The sequence below is a fragment of the Pyxicephalus adspersus genome, chromosome 7 (assembly GCF_032062135.1).
Source record: "Pyxicephalus adspersus chromosome 7, UCB_Pads_2.0, whole genome shotgun sequence".
Classification (NCBI taxonomy): domain Eukaryota; kingdom Metazoa; phylum Chordata; class Amphibia; order Anura; family Pyxicephalidae; genus Pyxicephalus; species Pyxicephalus adspersus.
This window is the reverse complement of record NC_092864.1, coordinates 11,967,667-11,976,328: the sequence shown is the minus strand read 5'-3', so window position 1 is coordinate 11,976,328 and position 8,662 is coordinate 11,967,667. Positions and strand designations below refer to the sequence as shown.

The following is an 8,662-nucleotide window of genomic DNA, read 5'->3' as shown; positions in this document are numbered from 1 at the left end:
CATCTCGGAGGAATTATATTATCAGTCTACTGTAAGCATGAAGATGCATTTTCTCAGTCTCTTCTTTTTCTTGATCATCTTTTGGGACTGATGTAATGTTGTAAGTTCCCAGCACGTCACATGAGAGGGGCAGCTGGGGGCAGATCTGGGTACAAGACCATGTATAAAGCGCACTAGTCCAAAATCTATTTCCAATAATGGAAGCTTCCCTTTACTGTCCCCCTAAATACACCATCTAATCAGAGGCGGGTAGGCAATAATGCCCCTTATACTATTTATACCCCCTGGCACTGCTAGTTACAGTACGATAACATTTACAAGTTGTAGGCACCAGCCAAGCATTCCGTATAATGTACAGGAAGGGTTCTAGAGAGATTTGGCTTCCTCTTAATGAGTTTCTGCTCCACTGAGAATATGTTGCGGAGAAGCCAGTTGGAACTAAGCTGGTTCATGTTGGTGGATCAACGAGTGATCAATTAAAATCCCTTTTTAGACATGAAGTGGTCCCTCTGGTGCCCAATGGAAGCTGCATGGGCTTCTATGGCTACACTCACCCTTGAATGTATAAATACAGTTGAGATGAACATACAATATACTGCACAGGTAACAAGATTTATATGATTGTATTACAAGTCGGCATCTCAATCTTAGATGTTCATACCAATACATATAGACTGCCTGGCTAAACAAAAATTCCCAAGGCTATCCGGGCAGTGTTATAATCTGGGGTACCTGTTTGAGTAGTGTTATAATTTGCGGTGCGTGTGGAAGCAGTGTTATGATCTGGGGCGTCTGTGGGGGCAGTGTTAGGATCTGGGGTGCCTGTGGGGGCAGTGTGTTTTTCTGGGATGCCTCTGAGGGCAGTGTTATGATCTGGGGGTACCTGTGGGGGCAGTGTTATTATCTGGGGTGTCTGTGAGTGCAATGTTATGATCTGAGGTGTCTGTGGGGGCAATGTTATTATCTGGGGTGTCTGTGGGGGCAATGTTATTATCTGGGGTGTCTGTGGGGGCAGTGTTTTGCTCTGGGGTACCTGTGAGGGCAGTGTTATGATCTGGGGTGCCTGTGAGTGCAATGTTATGATCTGGGGTTCCTATCAGGTCGAGGTTTAGAAACATTATGTGTCCCCAAATGTGCAGGTTTGCGCACCAGGGGATTGTTTCTTCCCTGATGGCATGGAAATATTCCAAGATGATAATGGCAGGATTCATTGGGCTCAGATTGTAAATCAGGGAACATGAACATGAACATCATTGTCACACATAGAATGGCCACCACAGAGTCCAGACCTGAACCTTATGAAAAATCTTTGGGATGAGCTGGGGGAGACTTTACACAGCACCGGACTCGTCATCAATACAGATCTTGGGGAAAATTTAATGCAAGATTTTTAGAAAATTTAGATGGAAATACTTCTTGTAACATTACATTACAAGGTTATTGAAACCATACCATAGATAATCTGTACTGTAATCAAAGTTTTGAAAGTCCAACAAATTTTAAAGTATGTACATTTTTCTTTGGCCAGGCAATACACACACAATATTACTTGTGTACCTTCTATTGAAGTTTACCATCACATTCAATCCGTCCACAACCAAAGAACCTCCAAAACCGTCTCATATAACCAGTCAATTGCTGAATTCCCTTTAGATCTCTCTTGATCATTCTAATGAGTTGGAAATCAAATTGAAAGGGAAAACCCCCAGTTGTGTGAACTGAAATCTTCCTATGCTGTATTCCCATCAGTTACATTGGTCTGTTTACAGAACCCCTCTATAGTATTAGGATGAGGAGAAGAAGAGAAGATCTTATTCTGTTGTCACGATATAGTGTGGTAAGTGAGCATTGTCACATTAGATCAGAGTTTCTCAACCTTTTCAACATGGGGGAACCCCTTCTGTATTTACTATGTCTACAGCTCACAGTACATTGGCTTAGCGGGCATTGAGGTCAATGCCTCCAACATATCTGGGCAGTAGGAAGGCTGCCACCCTTACACATAGCCAAAAAGATCATTGGTGTCAGTGGTAACTGATCTGAGAGTCACAAACTGATCATTGCTCAAGGAACCTCAAACAACTTCAGGAGAAACCCTGGTTGAGATACACTGATCTAGACCATGAATTGTGATGCTGAAGATAAAATGAATGCAGCTATCACATCTATGGACTGGTAAGCATTAATCTTTTAAAAAATACATAGAGTGCCATTAATGTGCCATCATTCAAAAAATCATCAGTTCTTGTTAAGCACTTTGATTGGCCAGGCGTCTTCCGTCTCTAGTGAGTTTGCTCTTTCATGGAATTTACTTTTCTTCTACATATGATTTGGTAATGCAGAACTCCTCACCTCGATGAGACTCTTCCCATCTGCGAGAACCGATGAGTCATGTTGAGAGTGGTAACATGAGTCGGGGGAATTCATTCTTGGAGTGGAGATTATGGAATTATTGAACATTTGGTTACAATGTTGTCTGTACCCATCTAATAGCGTCATACTGTGCTTTGTGAGAAAACATTTATTTGTTAAACACTTGGAACTCAAGCGTTGTGTCAATGATATATTGATCTGATCAATGTGCTTCTGGCAGCTCTTGTCACTAGAGGTAAATATTTAGCCAAAGAACGCAAATTCACAAGCTTGGATACGCCATGATGACATCCCAGCAGGCTGCTTCATAGCTTTAAACTTTCAAAAGGTCAAGTCACCCATCAAAAATTTTCCACATGTCTAAACTTGTCAGTCCATAAACTTCTCTTCCTGAAGGTTCTGAGTTACTTGAATAAAATTTGGTCCTCTAGGATTTGCTAAAACACTTTTTATTTTAAAGAAGGAAGGAGTGATAACAAAGATCAAACTAAGTATTGTATACAGGGAGCAGAGAAACATATTTCAAAAAGAGAAAAAATGACCTCAGACATTGCAAAATCTACAAAAGGTAATAATAAATTATGCCAGGTGAGTGAACACATGAGATTTGGTGGACCGACTGCAACTCAAGGGGGCGCTCTTTACGTCTGGAGGAAAAGAATGTTCATCTCTGGATAAGGAAGGGATTCTTTACTGTAAAGTCTGTGAAAATGTTGAATCGGCTCCCTCAGGAAGTAGTTTCAGCAAGTTCTATAGATTGCTAAAAGAAAAAGCTGGATGCTTTTCTAGATAAAGATAACAGAGACTGTTGAATCAGGGAACATCCAGTTGCCTAACGGGACCAGGAAGGATTTTTTTTCACTGTTAGAGCAAATTCTACCTGGGTTTTTTTCCTCTGGATCAAGTTTGTCTATAGGACTTTTATCTGAGATATTTTTATTCCCTAGTGGTTGAACTTGATGGCCTTAGGTCTTTTTGCAACCTAACTAACTATGTAACTAGTTTAAATTTAAGGGAAGGGGTAAGGGAAACGACAGGCAGGAAAAGCTTTTTAATACAAGTTTTTTGTGGCCCTATTACTAACATAAATCTACAGTACTAAATGTATTCAATAAAAAATATGTTATATTAGTATAATAAATTTGCTGATATAATACCGTATTTACAGTCCCACACATGTATTAACAATATGTGGATATCTCAAGCTCCCGACACGTTTCACCCTGAGGCTTCTTCTGGGGATGTTTGAGATCAGAATGGTAGAACAATCATGATGACTGGAATAGAAAAAACATCTAGAAATCTATATATCAGGGTATCCTAGTGGTGTTAGCTAAAAATCTAATAGATTGTATAACTGTAGAAGAAGGCGTAGAAACGTATGGCGATCAAGTGGTGGGGTATACACTGTTGTTCATTAATTTATTATTTATTTATCATGTTCAGGTGGTGTTATATAGAAATTTCCCTCACCTTTTCCCTTAAATTTCACTAGTATAAATCAGGCTAGGCAAGACATACATGTCTATATGAACTAGAAGACCCCTCCCGTAAATGAATCTCTCCCAGTTCCATGACTATGTAACTATGTAACCCTTTAGGTCTTCCTGTACTTTATGTCCACAAGAGAAAGACCTCCTTGTCTGCCCAGAATTATTTTGGAACTGATACTAAGCATAATCTGGGAACAATTTAGTACCTAGAATAATGTTTGTTTGTTGGGTATGTTTGTTGAGGCTGTAGGCTGTTCTATTGCCTGTTACTGTAAAGTATCTGTCTCTTCCTCTCAGAACCATTTTACTATTTTCTAAAAGAAAGAAGAAAAGATAAGAGGGAGGTAAATGGGGGGTTATCAGTATATGTGGAGGTAAGTCATACCAAGGAAGAGAAGAAAAAAAAAGAAGAACCAACAGAAGAGCCACCTAAAAAGGAGCTTCCACATCCACAGTCTGGTCTCTGGGCAAAGGTCTCTTGGGCTAGATGCATGGGAATGATGATGGGGAGCTACATCAGGTACAAATTAAAGAAGGGTCTGTTAGGAAGAGTCCCACCAAGTTTCATGAGACTGATGATAGTACCTGTTCAGTTGAATACAAGTAGGTCAGGATGCCTCCCAAAAATTAGGGTACTTACCTGTATATATTATATTATCACCATACCTGGCTGGTGGGGTGTGGGAACATAACTTACAGTTAGTGCTGCACTGGTGTTAGGACAGTACCTTTTGATAACTGTGATGCCTTTAGAGTTGGATCCATCTAATGTTGACTGTGCAATATATATGGTGCCAGGGCTGATGCCTTAGAAATAGAATGATTCTCTGGAGGGGCTGTGTTGTTTTGGAATATGTGGAAATTGGTTTCACTTAACAGAGATCCATCCGATTGGATAATTCTTGATATTTCTGTGGAACTGTTCCCCTTGTGACTGCCACACCCAGTGAACCTCCTTTAGTCTTGCTAGGCATCGTGCTATTAAACAGCCCTTGTATGAGCTTTGTAGCCTCTTACACTTTTGCATTGAACTGGATAGTCCAGCCTCCCATGGATGTGATTGATGTCCTTGTGTCTTCTCCACATACTCCACCCGTGTCATCTTGGAACAAGGACACATCATGATCTGCCGATTATCAGGCCTGAATGCAAGTCTTGCCTACAAACTCCAACCTGGAAGCTCATTTACCAGCTTAGAGGCCTCCCATCAGGTGGCTGTTAGTTTCCTTATCAGCCTTAGGCTTATCTGCAGACTTTTATGGCAGACCACATGCATAAGTCAGATTGCTTTACTGAGTATCCAGAAGGTTCTGGTTTTAGATAGGGGATTATGCTATTCCAGGAGACCAGCAAGCCACATCAGGGGGACTCCTAGATGGTAAACATGGCCTCCAGGTTGGATCATGTAGGCAAGACCCGTGTTCAGGCTTGACAATTGAGTGATTATGAAGAGTCCTTGTTCCAATAAGACACTGGTGGATTATGTGCAGAAGACACAAGGACATCTATCACATCCAATGCAGAAGGGTGATAGGCCTCAAAGCTCATACATGGTTTCTTTTACAGAAGACAGGAGGAGAACAGGAGGTTCACTAGGTGTGGCCCTCACAAGCAGAAAAATGAAGAACCCTCCAACCATGAACTGCCTCGCCTCACCTCCAATCTCCATATTCCAACCCAACATGGACCTCCAGAGAATCAGTCAATCTCAGGGACATCAGCCCTGGCACCATATATATTTCACACTCTACATCAGATGGAGTCAACTCCAAAGGTATCAAAGGTACTGTCCTAACACCGATGCAACATTACCTATAATTTATATTCAGACACCCCTCCAACCAGGAATGGGGAAAACATAACAAATAGGTAGTAAAGGAGATTTGAAATCTTGGAAGCTCTCCAGAAATTCATACTCACATCGCCATGCCCAGACCACAAGGAAAATTTGGACAAAGCACAATATAGTTTTACCTATTATATTGATCTTTTGATTCTGATTTTTGAAAATTTGATCTGATTTTTTTATTTCATTCTAGAATATACAGTACATTTTTTTCTCGGATTATAATTTTGTGACCACACATCCCAGCTTCTGTTTCTTTTTCACTAGTAATTGCTAGCAGACAAAGATGTAAAACAAAACTTAGGAACTCATTCAAATCTGTCCATCCTGATGCAATCACAAAGGGCATTCCAACAGAATGGACAAATAATTGGATGTGCACTCTTTTTTCAGATGCAGCACACCACAATACGTATCTGTATATTAGTGTGTGCTGTGTTGTGCTAGAATGCTGAGTTTTGATCTGAACTGCCCTAATGGGCTTGGGTGCCATTCCGAATAGAAGGTACAACAATATAATGTGGGGTAATGTGTGTCGAGATCATATGTGCTTTACCTGGAATTCACAATTCACATTTTTTAGAAAGGCGGGATTAATACTGAGTTAAATGAAAATTCCCTTTGCAAGGTGAACACGTCTTTGTTAAGTCAAAAAGATAAAATGGATCTTAATCCAAAATACTGGCCAACTGTCACAGGGTCTAAAAGTCTAATAATGAAAGAAAATACAAAATCATGAGCTGTCACCATTGATAACAGTCTTTAAGGCTCTAGTCCTTCAAAGGTTGCTAGGAGTTCCGTGGGTTGTGGTTGATGGTCTCCCAATTGATGGTGCCTGCATAGTCCCTGGGGTGACACTACTTAGTAAAGCCAGTTACATGACACTAATGATCTTTTCATGATTTTTTAAAGTGGAATAAAATTAGGTTAATGGGTTCCCTATTAATCTCCAATTAATTGCATTTAGTTGGGATTCTCTGAGATTTATTTCAAAGGTTCCTCCAGAGTGAAGAGCTTGAGAAAGGCTGCTCTAGTCCATCACTTTGTATAGCTTTGTACTCAGTTGGTGAGAACTCTTGGGCTTATTCCAAACCCCAATGCCCCACATGGGCACCACTTTTTACAGTCCTCAATGCAAGGGTGCAATTTCACTGTTGTCATCCTATTACAGTTGAAAAGTAACCAAATAAGGAAATCCTAACTCACAGTTCTCACATTAAGAATTACCAAAGAGCAACAAGCACACAATCATATACGGCTTTAATATTTTTTACTCCGGAAAACTGTTAGTTTATTCCACCAATCTGTGTGGAGATAGCTGTAGTTATTTGTCTGAACACCAGAGGGCAGCAGAGTAGCTTCAACATTAGCTTCTTGTCTATAAGAAAACTACATGTCCCATGATTCTTGCATTGTTTATCATGGATGGGGGTGGTCATACTTGTAGTTTTAGCTTTGCATATCACAATGGGGTGGCTACAAATGAAAACATACTGAATGGAGCATGAATTGTAGCCACAGGCATTAAGATTTTGCAGCTCTGCAAAGGATATGGATATTTACGGGAACTATTTGCGCACATATTTTAAAAATAACAGGAGAAAAGAACGTATCATAAAGACAAAAAACATAACTCTAACTTTGGATCGGTGTAAGAGTTGCCCAGCATGGTGAAATCTTCCAAACAATGTTCCTTTCCATTGACTATTCATCCACCAATTATCCCCCCAGACCTCACACAATCCTCATTCACGCAGTATTGTAACACCTACTCTTCTGAGAATCCTAATCGAAGCTTATTGTGGATGTAATGCAAACACATTAAACTGCAGCATCAACATCTCTCCAATCATTCCTAGAATAATTTTAGCCAGCAGCTTTCATCTCTGTAACCATACGAAGCCTCATCTGCTCCTCACCTTAGGATACCAATTGTATGATCAGTCCTGGAGCTGCAATAAAAGGTCTTTCATTTTATCTGCAATCACTAAAGATTTAGAGAATTGTAATTCAGAATAGATGTATGGTATTTTCTTGCATGTAGTCTAATGATGGTTGCTTGGCATTTGTCTTACTTGAACTAAATACACTCCAGCTATGGCTGCATGGGGCTTTTCTTACATGTACTCCAATGGTGGAAGCCTCCAATGATGGTTGCATGCACTCCAGTGATGACTGCATTGGCATTTCTCTTTCATGAACTCCATCAATGGCTGCTTCGCGTTTCTATTACATGAACTCCAATAATGGTGGCATTGCATTTCTCTTTCATATACTCCTCTGATAGGTGCATGACTTTTCCCCTATATATACTCCAGCTATGGCTGCATGGCATTTAATATGGCAGATCTTCAGAAGGTAACGACAGTTGGCTGTGTCCGTATAATGACTATTGAAATGGGAATTTTATGTTTTCACCTGAAGCCCTTGTAATAGGGTGACAACACAGGACCATATTTGAGAGATAGGAACAGGGCATTGTCACCTTATATCAGGAAGTGTTTGCACCCTCATGGCCAGATCACTGCGTTTTATTTTAATAAAAGCTGCAGATTTTGATATATTTCTAATGATATTAAAGCTTAGATGACATTATACTGTTTGGGTCTATATATTCACACATTTAAATTATCAGGGTGCTCCCTTTTTCCCAAGCTTCCTGCACCCCTGCCATTCGGTTAATTGAGGGGTGCAGAGAGCTGGAAAAGTGGACCCTTCTAATTTGGGCAGAGGTTCAGGGAGCAGGAGAAGGGGGCCCTGCTAATTTAGGCAGAGGTGCAGGGAGCAGGAGAAGGGGGCCCTGCTAATTTAGGCAGAGGTGCAGGGAGCAGGAGAAGGGGGCCCTGCTAATTTAGGCAGAGGTGTAGGGAGCAGGAGAAGGGGGCCCTGCTAATTTAGGCAGAGGTGTAGGGAGCAGGAGAAGGGGGCCCTGCTAATTTAGGCAGAGGTG

General features: G+C 40.8%; 1 long non-coding RNA gene across 1 annotated transcript in view; it reads left to right on the top strand.

The window, feature by feature from the left end:
* The first annotated feature begins 2,021 nt into the window (after nt 1-2,021).
* LOC140335095 (uncharacterized) overlaps nt 2,022-8,662 on the top strand; it is an 18,661-nt gene continuing 12,020 nt past the window's right edge. Inside the window, exon 1 of the long non-coding RNA XR_011921659.1 lies at nt 2,022-2,175. This is a non-coding gene — a long non-coding RNA (uncharacterized lncRNA). The remainder of the gene's footprint in view (nt 2,176-8,662) is intronic.